This window comes from Copidosoma floridanum, unplaced genomic scaffold, assembly GCF_036245765.1.
Source record: "Copidosoma floridanum isolate Cflo_tuat_1 unplaced genomic scaffold, Cflo_Japanese_pri ptg000006l, whole genome shotgun sequence".
Classification (NCBI taxonomy): domain Eukaryota; kingdom Metazoa; phylum Arthropoda; class Insecta; order Hymenoptera; family Encyrtidae; genus Copidosoma; species Copidosoma floridanum.
In genome coordinates, this window is record NW_028321883.1 from 5,737,928 (window position 1) to 5,753,354 (window position 15,427).

Here is a 15,427-nt window from a genome sequence, read left to right on the forward strand (position 1 = left end):
GCGCTTGTGTTATTTTAATAATTATTTAATTAACAGAGTGGCCAGTAGGCGCCCCGGGTCATCAGGTGATAGGCGCTTGTGTTATTTACTAATAATTATTTATTTAAAAGAGTGGCCAGTAAGCGCCCCGGGTCATTGCGTGATAGGCGCTTGTGTTATTTTAATAATTATTTAATTAACAGAGTGGCCAGTAGGCGCCCCGGGTCATCAGGTGATAGGCGCTTGTGTTATTTACTAATAATTATTTATTTAAAAGAGTGGCCAGTAAGCGCCCCGGGTTATTAGGTGATAGGCTCTTGTGTTATTTACTAATAATTATTTATTGAAAAGAGTGGCCAGTAAGCGCCCCGGGTCATTAGGTGATAGGCGCTTGTATTATTTACTAATAATTATTTATTGAAAAAAGTGGCCAGTAAGCGCCCCGGGTCATCAGGTGATAGGCGCTTGTGTTATTTACTAATAATTATTTATTTAAAAGAGTGGCCAGTAAGCGCCCCGGGTCATCGGGTGATAGGCGCTTGTGTTGTGAACAATTATTTATTTAAAAGAGTGGCCAGTAGGCACCCCGGGTCATTAGGTGATAGGCTTTTGTGTTATTTACTAATAATTATTTATTGAAAAGAGTGGCCAGTAAGCGCCCCGGGTCAGCAGGTGATAGGCGCTTGTGTTATTTACTAATAATTATTTATTTAAAAGAGTGGCTAGTAAGCGTCCCGGGTCATTGCGTGATAGGCGCTTGTGTTATTTTAATAATTATTTAATTAACAGAGTGGCCAGTAGGCGCCCTGGGTCATCAAGTGATAGGCGCTTGTGTTATTTACTAATAATTATTTATTTAAAAGAGTGGCCAGTAAGTGCCCCGGGTTATTAGGTAATAGGCGTTTGCCTTGTTAATAATTATTTATTTAAATGAGTGGCCAGTTAGCGCCCCGGGTTATTAGGTGATAGGCGCTTGTGTTGTTAATAATTATTTATTTAAAAGAGTGGCCAGTGAGCGCCCCGGGTTATTAGGTGATAGGCGCTTGTGTTATTAATAATTATTTATTTAAAAGAGTGGCCAGTAAGCGCCCTGGGTCATTGGGTAATAGGCGCTTGTGTTATTTTAATAATTATTCAATTAACAGAGTGGCCAGTAGGCGCCCCGGGTCATCAGGTGATAGGCGCTTGTGTTATTTACTAATAATTATTTATTTAAAAAAGTGGCCAGTAAGCGCCCCGGGTCATTGCGTGATAGGCGCTTGTGTTATTTTAATAATTATTTAATTAACAGAGTGGTAAGTAGGCGCCCTGGGTCATCAGGTGATAGGCGCTTGTGTTATTTACTAATAATTGTTTATTTAAAAGAGTGGCCAGTAAGTGCCCCGGGTTATTAGGTGATAGGCTCTTGTGTTATTTACTAATAATTATTTATTGAAAAGAGTGGCCAGTAAGCGCCCCGGGTCATTAGGTGATAGGCGCTTGTGTTATTTACTAATAATTATTTATTGAAAAGAGTGGCCAGTAAGCGCCCCGGGTCATCAGGTGATAGGCGCTTGTGTTATTTACTAATAATTATTTATTTAAAAGAGTGGCCTGTAAGCGCCCCGGGTCATCGGGTGATAGGCGCTTGTGTTGTGAACAATTATTTATTTAAAAGAGTGGCCAGTAGGCACCCCGGGTCATTAGGTGATAGGCTTTTGTGTTATTTACTAATAATTATTTATTGAAAAGAGTGGCCAGTAAGCGCCCCGGGTCAGCAGGTGATAGGCGCTTGTGTTATTTACTAATAATTATTTATTTAAAAGAGTGGCTAGTAAGCGCCCCGGGTTATTGGGTGATAGGCGCTTGTGTTATTGGACCTTATTTGAATCTCGCGCATCACCTTCGGTACTATTTTTTTTTTGATCTAGTGATTTCTCACGTCAGAGAGGTTGGGTCCTAGAGAATTTCCAAATCTGGCCGGAACTATATCCCATCGCTGGGGTCTGATCGGGGCATTCGATATCTCGCTTAATTAAGCAGTTTTGTCGATAATCCCTATAAAATAACCAAAAATGACGATAATGCGCATGCGTAGTTAAGTAATTATCGCCGATAATCGACAAAAATGCTTACTTTTGCGAGATATCGAATGCCCCGATCAGACCCCTGCAGCAGTGCCACCACCACGCGCGGCAGGGCAGAGCACGAGGGAAGGAGAGGGGAGAACGGCCAGCACAGCTTGCACTGAGCCGAAATTTCTTTTGTCTCTCCGCCAGACGCCCAAAAAATCAAAGTCAAAAGCATCTCGGAGGATCAAGCACAAATAAATTGGAGAACCAGAGTATACAAAATTATACGAAATCTAAATCTAAATGAGGAAGAACGAACCACGGATTTTAATTGAATTCATCCTTTCCATATCAATTTTATTTTACCCGGAGATAAGTGAAGTCAAACCATTTATATTTGGTGTCAAATACCCACTATTGATAATTTACCCATTAACGTATTAGGCAAAATCGCCACTCAGTTGAAAATTCATAGCTATAATTATACCTATAAATTATAGCTATGATAATAGCTACAACTACCTATAAAACAGCTATAATAATGTATAAAATTCAGCTATGAATTAAGATATAAATTACAGCTGTAATCTTTTTACAAATTTTGAATAAAAATAAAGTTAAAATCAGATTTTTTCAACAGACATCGAACAGTATAGACGAAGTCATCCGTGTGATAACAGTAAAACTAAGGGCCTAAAAAAATTTTAAATAATTTTTAAAAACTTAAAATTGTATATAATGATTTCTTGTTTTTTTTTCTACTTATTCAAAAATACTTCAGGCCCCTAGTTTTACTGTTATCATACGGATGATACTATCTGTACTGATCGATGTATGTTAAATAAATCTGATTTTAAACTAAGTTTTATTCATAATTTGTGCGACGAGATTCCGAATCAAGTTAAAGATCTATTCAATAACTATATAATTAAAGAATCGAACTTACCCTATACCTTCTCCGTTAGTTCGTCCCCAAACAACGCAAGTAACAAGAGAAGAGACGGAAAAGGTTAGTTATTGACTTTCGTGCGTGAAATAAAAAGAGGGTCGCGCCCGCATAACCCTGATACTACGGCGTATTCGGTCAATGTCCCCAAAAGTAGTACCGAACGTCAGGGCAAAATTCAAATAAGGTCTAACAATACATCACCCGATGACCCCAGATGCTTACTAGCCACTCTATTGAATAATTTATTATTCACTAACAACAAAAATGCCTATCACCAAATGACCCGAAGCGCTGACTGGCCACTCTGTTAAATAAATAATTTTGAATAACACAGGCGCCTATCACACAATAACCCAAGGCAATTACTGTCCACTCTGTTAAATGAATAATTTTTAATAACACAAGTGTCTATCACCCAACGACCCAGAGCGCTGACTGGCCACTATGTTAAATGAAAAACTTTTAATAACACAAGCGCCTATCATTCAATAACCGAGGGCGCTGACTGGCCACTCTGATAAATAAATTATTATAAATAACACAAGCGCCTATAATTCAATAAACCATGCGCTTACTGACCACTGTGTGAATAAATATATTTTAATAACACAAGCGCCTATCACCTGATGAACCAGGAAACTTACTGGCAACTCTGTTAAATAAATAATTTTATTAATAACACAAGTGACTATCACTCAGTGTCTTGAGGCGCCTACTGGCCACTCTGTTGAAAAAATAATTTTAAATTACACAAGCGCCTATCAACCAATGACCCGAGGCGATAACTGTCCACTCCGTTAAATAAAAAACTTTTAATATCACAAGCGCCTATTCCTTAATAACCCAGACGCTGACTAACCACTCTATTAAATGAATAATTTTTAATAACACAAGCGCCTATCACCCAATGACCCAAAGCGATTACTGTCTACTCTGTTAAAAAAAGAACTTTTAATAACACAAGCGCCTATTACCCAATGACCCGAGACGATTAATGTCCACTCTGTTAAATTGAGAATTTTCATAACACAAGCGCCTATCACCCAATGACCCGAGGCGATAACTGTCTACTCCGTTAAATGAGGAACTTTTAATATCACAAGCGCCTATCACCCAATGACCCGAAAGATTACTGTCAACTCTGTTAAATAGAGAACTTTTATTAACACAAGCGCCTATTACCCAAAGACCGGAGGTAATTACTGGCCACTCTGTTAAATAAATAATTTTCAATAACACAAGCGCCTATCACCTGATGAACCAAAAAACTCACTGGCAACTCTGTTAAATAAACAATTTTATTAATACTACAAGTGCCTGTCACTTAGTGTCTGTAGGCGCCTACTAGCTACTCTGTTAAACAAATAATTTTAAATTACACAAGCGCCTATCACCCAATGACCCAAGGTGATAACTGTCCACTCTGTTAAATAAAGAACTTTTAATAACACAAGTGCCTATCATTCAATGACCCAGAGCGCTGACTGACCCCTGTGTTGTATAAAAAACTTTCAATAACACAAGCGCCTATCATTCAATAACTGAGGGCGCTGACTGGCCACTCTGTTAAATAAATAATTTTCAATAACACAAGCGCCTATCACCTGATGAACCAGAAAACTTACTGGCAACTCTGTTAAATAAACAATTTTATTAAAACTACAAGTGCCTGTCACTTAGTGTCTGTAGGCGCCTACTGGCTACTCTGTTATACAAATAATTTTAAATTACACAAGCGCCTATCACCTAATGACCCAAGGCGATAACTGTTCACTCTGTTAAATGAAGAACTTTTAATAACACAAGTGCCTATTATTTAATGACCCAGAGCGCTGACTGACCACTGTGTTGTATAAATAATTTTTAATAACACAAGCGCCTATCACCGAATGACCCAAGGCGATAACTGTTCACTCTGTTAAATAAAGAACTTTTAATAACACAAGCGCCTATCACCCAAAGACCCGAGGTGATTACTGGCCACTCTGTTAAATAAATAATTTTCAATAACACAAGCGCCTATCACCTGATGAACCAGAAAACTTACTGGCAACTCTGTTAAATAAACAATTTTATTAATACTACAAGTGACTATCACTCAGTGTCCTTAGGCGCCTACTGGCCACTCTATTAAATAAATAATTTTTAATAACACAAGCGCCTATCACTTAATGACCCAAGGCGATAACTGTCTACTCCGTTAAATGAGGAACTTTTAATATCACAAGCGCCTATCACCCAATGACTTGAAAGATTACTGTCAACTCTGTTAAATAGAGAACTTTTATTAACACTAGCGCCTATTACCCAAAGACCGAAGGTAATTACTGGCCACTCTGTTAAATAAATAATTTTATTAATACTACAAGTGCCTGTCACTTAGTGTCTGTAGGCGCCTACTAGCTACTCTGTTAAACAAATAATTTTAAATTACACAAGCGCCTATCACCCAATGACCCAAGGCGATAACTGTCCCCTCTGTTAAATAAAGGACTTTTAATAACACAAGTGCCTATCTTTCAATGACCCAGAGCGCTGACGGACCCCTGTGTTGTATAAATAATTTTTAATAACACAAGCGCCTATCACCTTATAAACCAGGGAACTTACTGGCAACAAGCTTTAATAAATAATTTTTTAAGAACACAAGTGACTATCACTCGGTGTCTTTAGGCGCCTACTGTCCACTCTGTTAAACAAATAATTTTAAATTACACAAGCACCCATCGCCCAATGACCCGAGGCGATAACTGTTTACTTTTATGAATAAAGAACTTTTAATATCACAAGCGCCTAACACCCAATGACCCGAAGCAATTACTGTCTACTCTGTTAAATAGAGAACTTTGAATAACACAAGCGCCTATCACCAAATGACCAAAGGCGATTACTGTCCCCTCTGTTAAATAAAAAATATTTAATAACACAAGCGCCTATCACCCAATAACCCAGGGCGCTGACTGGCCACTCTGTAAATAAAAAAAATTTAAATAACACATGCGCCTATCCCCCAATGACCCTGACGCTGACTGATCACTCTATTAAATAATTAATTTTTAATAAACCAAGCGCCTATTACCCAATGACCCGAGGCTATTAATGTCCACTCTGTTAAATTGAGAATTTTCATAACACAAGCGCCTATCACCTAATGACCCAAGGCGATTACTGTCTCCTCTGTTAAGTAAAAAACTTTTAATAACACAAGTGTCTATTACCTAATGACCCAGAGCGCTGACTGGCCACTCTGTTAAATAAATAATTTCGAATAACACATGCGCCTATCCACCAATGATCCAGACGCTGACTGACCACTCTATTAAATAAATCATTTTTAATAACACAAGCGCCTATCACCCAATGACCCGAGGCGATAACTGTCTACTCCGTTAAATGAAGAACTTTTAATATCACAAGCGCCTATCACCCAATGACCCGAAGCGATTACTGTCAACTCTGTTAAATAAAAAACTTTTAATAACACAAGCGCCTATCACCCAAAGACCCGAGGTAATTACTGGCCACTATGTTAAATAAATAATTTTCAATAACACAAGCGCCTATCACCTGATGAACCAGAAAACTTACTGGCAACTCTGTTAAATAAACAATTTTATTAAAACTACAAGTGCCTGTCACTTAGTGTCTGTAGGCGCCTACTGGCTACTCTGTTAAACAAATAATTTTAAATTACACAAGCGCCTATCACCTAATGACCCAAGGCGATAACTGTTCACTCTGTTAAATGAAGAACTTTTAATAACACAAGCGCCTATCACCCAAAGACCCGAGGTAATTACTGGCCACACTGTTAAATAAAAAATTTTCAATAACACAAGCGCCTATCACCTGATGAACCAGAAAACTTACTGGCAACTCTGTTAAATAAACAATTTTATTAATTCTACAAGTGACTATCACTCAGTGTCCTTAGGCGCCTACTGGCCACTCTATTAAATAAATAATTTTTAATAACACAAGCGCCTATCACTCAGTGACCCGAAGCGATTACTGTCCACTCTGTTAATTGAGAACTTTTAATTACACAAACGCCTATTACCCAAAGACCCAAGGTAATTACTTGCCACTCTGTTAAATAAATAATTTTTAATAACACAAGCGCCTATCACTCAATGACCCGAGGCGATTACTGTCCACTATGTTAAATGTAGAACTATGAATAACACAAGCGCCTATCACTAAACGACCCAAAGCGATTACTGTCCCCTCTGTTGAATAAAAAATATTTAATAACACAAGCGCCTATTACCTAATAACCCGAGGCGATAACCGTCCACTCTGTTGCAATAAGGATTTTTAATATCACAAGCGTCTATCACCCAATAACCCGAACGCTGACTGACCACTCTATCAAATAAATAATTTTTAATAACACAAGCGCCTATCACCCAATAACCCAGGGCGCTGACTGGCCACTCTGTTAAATAAATAATTTTAAATAACACATGCGGCTATCTCCCAATGACTCAGAAGCTGACTGACCACTCTATTAAATAAATAATTTTTAATAACACAAGCGCCTATCACCCAATGACCCGAGGCGATTACTGTCCACTCTGTTTAATTGAGAACTTTTCATAACACAAGCGCCTATTACCCAATGACCCAAGGCGATTACTGTCCACTCTGTTAAATAAAGAACTTTTAATAACACAAGTGTCTATCATCCAATGACCCAGAGCGCTGACTGGCCACTTTGTTAAATAAAAAACTTTTGATAAAACAAGCGCCTATCATTTAATAACCGACAGCGCTGACTGGCCACTCTGTTAAATAAATAATTTTAAATAACACATGCGCCTATCCCTCAATGACCCAGACACTGACTGACCACTCTATTAAATAAATAATTTTTAATAACTTAAGCGCCTATCACCCAATGACCCGAGGCGATAACTGTCCATTCCGTCAAATAAAAAACTTTTAATATCACAAGCGCCTATCACCCAATGACCCGAAGCGATTACTGTCCACTCTGTTAAATAGAGAACTTTTAATAACACAAGCGCCTATTACCTAAAGACCCAAGGTAATTACTGGCCACTCTGTTAAATAAATAATTTTCAATAACACAAGCGCCTATCACCTAAAGAACCAGTAAACGTACTGGCAACTCTGTTAAATAAACAATTTTATTCAGACTACAAGTGCCTGTCACTCAGTGTCTGTGGGCGCCTACTGGCCACTCTGTTAAAGTAATAATTTTAAATTTACAAGCGCCTATCACCCAATGACCCAAAGCGATATTTTTCCACTCCGTTAAATAAAAAACATTCAATACCACAAGCGCCTATCACCTCATGACCCGATTCGATTACTGTCCACTCTGTTAAATGAAGAACTTTGGATAACACAAGCACCTATCACCCAATAACCCAGGGCGCTGACTAGCCACTCTGTAAAACAAATAATTTTAAATTACACAAGCGCTTATCACCCAATGACCCAAGGCGATTACTGTCCACTCTGTTAAATAAAGAACTTTTAATAACACAAGTGTCCATCACCCAATGACCCAGAGTGCTGACTGGCCACTCTGTTAAATAAATAATTATAAATAACACAAGTGCCTATCATTCAATGACCCAGGCGCTGACCGACCACTGTGTTGTATAAATAATTTTTAATAACACAAGCGCCTATCACCCAATGACCCAAAGCGATAACTTTCCACTCCGTTGAATAAAAAACATTCAATACCACAAGCGCCTATCACCTCATGACCCGATGCGATTACTGTCCACTCTGTTAAATGAAGAACTTTGGATAACACAAGCACCTATCACCCAATAACCCAGGGCGCTGACTAGCCACTCTGTAAAACAAATAATTTTAAATTACACAAGCGCCTATCACCCAATGACCCAAGGCGATTACTGTCCACTCTGTTAAATAAAGAACTTTTAATAACACAAGTGTCCATCACCCAATGACCCAGAGTGCTGACTGGCCACTCTGTTAAATAATTAATTATAAATAACACAAGTGCCTATCATTCAATGACCCAGGCGCTGACTGACCACTGTGTTAAATAAATAATTCTATTAATAACACAAGTGACTAATACTCACTGTCTTTAGGCGCCTACTGGCCATTTTGTTGAAAAAATAATTTTGAATTACACGAGCGCCAATCACCCAATGACCCGAAGCGATTACTGTCCGTCTGTTAAATAGAGAACTTCTAATAACACAAGCGCCTATCACCCAATAACCCAGGGCGCTGACTGGCCACTCTGTGAATGAAAAAAATTTAAATAACACATGAGCCTAACCCTTAATGACCCCGACGCTGACTGATCACTCTATTAAATAAATAATTTTTAATAACACAAGCGCCTATTACCCAATGACCCGAGACGATTAATGTCCACTCTGTTAAATTGAGAATTTTCATAACACAAGCGCCTATCACCTAATGACCCAAGGCGATTACTGTCTACTCTGTTAAGTAAAAAACTTTTAATAACACAAGTGTCCATCACCCAATGACCCAGAGTGCTGACTGGCCACTCTGTTAAATAATTAATTATAAATAACACAAGTGCCTATCATTCAATGACCCAGGCGCTAAATGACCACTGTGTTAAATAAATAATTATATTAATAACACAAGTGACTAATACTCACTGTCTTTAGGCGCCTACTGGCCATTTTGTTGAAAAAATAATTTTGAATTACACGAGCGCCAATCACCCAATGACCCGAAGCGATTACTGTCCGTCTGTTAAATAGAGAACTTCTAATAACACAAGCGCCTATCACCCAATAACCCAGGGCGCTGACTGGCCACTCTGTGAATGAAAAAAATTTAAATAACACATGAGCCTAACCCTTAATGACCCCGACGCTGACTGATCACTCTATTAAATAAATAATTTTTAATAACACAAGCGCCTATTACCCAATGACCCGAGACGATTAATGTCCACTCTGTTAAATTGAGAATTTTCATAACACAAGCGCCTATCACCTAATGACCCAAGGCGATTACTGTCTACTCTGTTAAGTAAAAAACTTTTAATAACACAAGTGTCCATCACCCAATGACCCAGACGCTGACAGACCTCTCTATTAAATAAATAATTTTTAATAACACAAGCGCCTATCACCCAATGACCCGAGGCGATAACTGTCTACTCCGTAAAATGAGGAACTTTTAATATCACAAGCGCCTATCACCCAATAACCCGAAAGATTACTGTCAACTCTGTTAAATAGAGAACTTTTATTAACACAAGCGCCTATTACCCAAGGACCGGAGGTAATTACTGGCCACTCTGTTAAATAAATAATTTTCAATAACACAAGCGCCTATCACCTGATAAACCAGAAAACTCACTGGCAACTCTGTTAAATAAACAATTTTATTAATACTACAAGTGCCTGTCACTTAGTGTCTGTAGGCGCCTACTAGCTACTCTGTTAAACAAATAATTTTAAATTACACAAGCGCCTATCACCCAATGACCCAAGGCGATAACTGTCCACTCTGTTAAATAAAGAACTTTTAATAACACAAGTGCCTATCATTCAATGACCCAGAGCGCTGACTGACCCCTGTGTTGTATAAATAATTTTTAATAACACAAGCGCCTATCACCTAATGACCCAAGGTGATAACTGCTCACTCTGTTAAATGAAGAACTTTTAATAACACAAGCGCCTATTACCCAATTACCCAAGGCGAATACTGTCCCCTCTGTTAAATAAAAAACATTTAATAACACAAGCGCCTATCAACCAATGACCCGAGGCGATGACTGTCCCATCTGTTGAATAAAAAACATTTAATAACACATGCGCCTATTCCCCAATGACCCAGACGCTGACTTACCACTCTATTAAATGAAGAATTTTTAATAACACAAGCGCCTATCACCCAATGACCCAAAGCAATTACTGTCCACTCTGTTAAATAGAGAACTTTCAATAACACAAGCGCCTATCACCCAAAGACCCAAGGTAATTACTGGCCACTCTGTTAAATAAATAATTTTCAATAACACAAGCGCCTATCACCTGATAACCCAGGGCGCTGACTGGCCACTCTGTTAAATAAATAATTTTAAACAACACATGCGCCTATCCACCAATGACCAGGACGCTGACAGACCTCTCTATTAAATAAATAATTTTTAATAACACAAGCGCCTATCACCCAATGACCCGAGGCGATAACTGTCTACTCCGTTAAATGAGGAACTTTTAATATCACAAGCGCCTATCACCCAATGACTTGAAAGATTACTGTCAACTCTGTTAAATAGAGAACTTTCATTAACACAAGCGCCTATTACCCAAAGACCGGAGGTAATTACTGGCCACTCTGTTAAATAAATAATTTTTAATAACACAAGCGCCTATCCACCAATGACCAGGACGCTGACAGACCTCTCTATTAAATAAATAATTTTTAATAACACAAGCGCCTATCACCTAATGACCCAAGGCGATAACTGTCTACTCTGTTAAGTAAAAAACTTTTAATAACACAAGTGTCTATTACCCAATGACCCAAAGCGCTGACTGGCCACTCTGTTAAATAAATAATTTTAAATAACACATGCGCCTATCCACCAATGACCAGGACGCTGACAGACCTCTCTATTAAATAAATAATTTTTAATAACACAAGCGCCTATCACCCAATGACCCGAGGCGATAACTGTCTACTCCGTTAAATGAGGAACTTTTAATATCACAAGCGCCTATCACCCAATGACTTGAAAGATTACTGTCAACTCTGTTAAATAGAGAACTTTTATTAACACAAGCGCCTATTACCCAAAGACCGGAGGTAATTACTGGCCACTCTGTTAAATAAATAATTTTTAATAACACACGCGCCTATCACCTGATGAACCAGAAAACTCACTGGCAACTCTGTTAAATAAACAATTTCATTAATACTACAAGTGCCTGTCACTTAGTGTCTGTAGGCGCCTACTAGCTACTCTGTTAAACAAATAATTTTAAATTACACAAGCGCCTATCACCCAATGATCCAAGGCGATAACTGTCCACTCTGTTAAATAAAGAACTTTTAATAACACAAGTGCCTATCATTCAATGACCCAGAGCGCTGACTGACCCCTGTGTTGTATAAATAATTTTTAATAACACAAGCGCCTATCACCTTATAAACCAGGGAACTTACTGGCAACAAGCTTTAATAAATAATTCTATTAATAACACAAGTGACTATTACTCAGTGTCTTTAGGCGCCTACTGGCCACTCTGTTGAAAGAATAATTTTAAATAACACGAGCGCCTATCACCCAATGACCCGAAGCGATTACTGTCCGTCTGTTTAATAGAGAACTTAGAATAACACAAGCGCCTATCACTCAATGACCCAAGGCGATTACTGTCCACTCCTCCAAATAAAGAACTTTTAATAACACAAGCGCCTATCACTCAATAACCCAGGGCGCTGACTGGCCACTCTGTAAATAAAAAAAATTTAAATAACACATGCGCCTATCCCCCAATGACCCCGACGCTGACTGATCACTCTATTAAATAATTAATTTTCAATAAACCAAGCGCCTATTACCCAATGACCCGAGGCTATTAATGTCCACTCTGTTAAATTGAGAATTTCCATAACACAAGCGCCTATCACCTAATGACCCAAGGCGATTACTGTCTACTCTGTTAAGTAAAAAACTTTTAATAACACAAGTGTCTTTTACCCAATGACCCAGAGCGCTGACTGGCCACTCTGTTAAATGAATAATTCCGAATAACACATGCGCCTATCCACCAATAATCCAGACGCTGACTGACCACTCTATTAAATAAATCATTTTTAATAACACAAGCGCCTATCACCCAATGACCCGAGGCGATAACTGTCTACTCCGTTAAATAAAGAACTTTTAATATCACAAGCGCCTATCACCCAATGACCCGAAGCGATTACTATCAACTCTGTTAAATAAAAAACTTTTAATAACACAAGCGCCTATCACCCAATGACCCAGAGTGCTGACTGGCCACTCTGTTAAATAAATAATTATAAATAACACAAGTGCCTATCATTCAATGACCCAGGCGCCTACTGGCCACTCTGTTGAAAAAATAAAATTTAATTACACAAGCGCCTATCAATCAATGACTCGAGGCGATAACTGTCAACTCCGTTGAATAAAGAACTTTTAATATCACAAGCGCCTATCACCCAATGACCCAAGGCAATTACTGTCTCCTCTGTTGAATAAAAAACATTAAATAACACAAGCGCCTATCACCCAATGACTCGAGGCGATTACTTTCCCCTCTGTTGAATAAAAAACATTTAATAACACAAGCGCCTATCGCACAATGACTAAAGGCAATTACTGTCCCCTTCTTTAAATTAGAAACTTTTAATAACACAAGCGCCTATCATTTAATGACCCAGGCGCTGACTGACCACTCTGGTATAATAATAATTTTTAATAACACAAGCGCCTATCACCTGATAAACCAGGAAACTTACTCGCAACTCTCTTAATTAAATAATTTTTTAATAAAACAAGTGACTATAACTCAGTGTCTTTAGGCGCCGACTGGCCATTTTGTTAAATGAATAATTTAAAATAACACAAGCGCCTAACACCCAATGACCCGAGGCGATTACTGTCCACTATAATAAATGAAGAACTTTGAATAACACGAGCGCCTATCACTAAATAAATAAAGGCGATTAATGTCCCCTCTGTTGAATAAAAAATATTTAATAATACAAGTGCCTATCACCCAATAACCCGAGGCGATAACCGTCCACTCTGTTGCATTAAGGATTTTTATTATCACAAGCGTCTATCACCCAATAACCCAAACGCTGACTGACCACTCTATCAAATAAATAATTTATAATAACACAAGCGCCTATCACCTGATGAACCAGGAAACTTACTGGCAACTCTGTTAAATAAACAATTTTATTAATATCAGAAGTGCCTGTCACTCAGTGTCTGTAGGCGCCTACTGGCCACTCTGTTGAACAAATAATTTTAAATTACGCAAGCGCCTATTACCCAATGACACAAGGCAATAACTGTCCACTCAGTTGAATAAAGAACTTTGCATATCACAAGCGCCTATCATTTAATGACCTAAGGTGATTACTGTCCACTCTGTTAAATAAGAAACATTTAATAACAAAAGCGCCAATCACCTAATGACCTGAGGCGATTACTGTCCCGTCTGTTGAATAAAAAATATTTAATAACACGAGCGCCTATCTTTCAATGACCCAGATGCTGACTGACCACTGTGTTGAATAAATAATTTTTAATAACACAAGCGCCTATCACCTGATGAACCAGAAAACCTAATGGCAACTCTGTTAAATAAATAATTATATTAATAACACAAGTGACTATCACTCAGTGTCTTTAGGCGCCTACTTGCCACTCTGTTGAAAAAACAATTTGAAATTACACAAGCGACTATCACCCAATGACCCGAGGTGATAACTGTCAACTCCGTTAAATAAAGAACTTTTAGTATCCTAAGCGCCTATTACTTAATTACCAAAGGCGATTACTGTCCTCTCTGTTAATTAAAAAACATTTGATAACACAAGCGCCTATTACCCAATGACCCGAAGCAATTACTCCCACTTTGTTAAATAGAGAACTTTTAATAACACAAGCGCCTACCACCCAAACACCCAAGGTAATTACTGGCCACTCTGTTAAATAAATAATTTTCAATAACACAAGCGCCTATCACCTGATAAACCAAAAAACTTACTGGCAACTCTGTTTAATAAACAATTTTATTAATACCACGAGTGCCTGTCACTAAGTGTATGTAGGCGCCAACTGGCCACTCTGTTAAATAAATAATATTAAATGACACAAGCTTCTAGTACCCAATGACCCAGAGCGCTGACTGGCCACTCTGTTAAATAAATAAATATAAATAACACAAGTGCCTATCATTCAATGACCCAGGCGAGGACTGACCACTCTTGTAAATTAATAATTTTTAATAACACAAGCGCCTATCACCTGATAAACCAGGAAACTTACTCGTTGCGCTGTTAAATAAATAATTTTTTAATAACACAAGTGACTATCACTCGGTGTCTTTGGGCGCCTACTATCCACTCTGTTGAACAAATAATTTTAAATTACACAAGCACCTATCACCCAATGACCCGAGGCGATAACTGTTTACTTTTATGATTAAAGAACTTTTAATATCACAAGCGCCTAACACCCAATGACCCAAAGCAATTACTGTCTACTCTGTTAAATAGAGAACTTTGAATAACACAAGCGCCTATCACCAAATGACCCAAGGCGATTACTGTCCCCTCTGTTAAATAAAAAATATTTAATAACACAAGCGCCTATCACCCAATAACCTCGACGCTGACTGATCACTCTATTAAATAAATAATTTCGAATAACACAAGCGCCTATTAC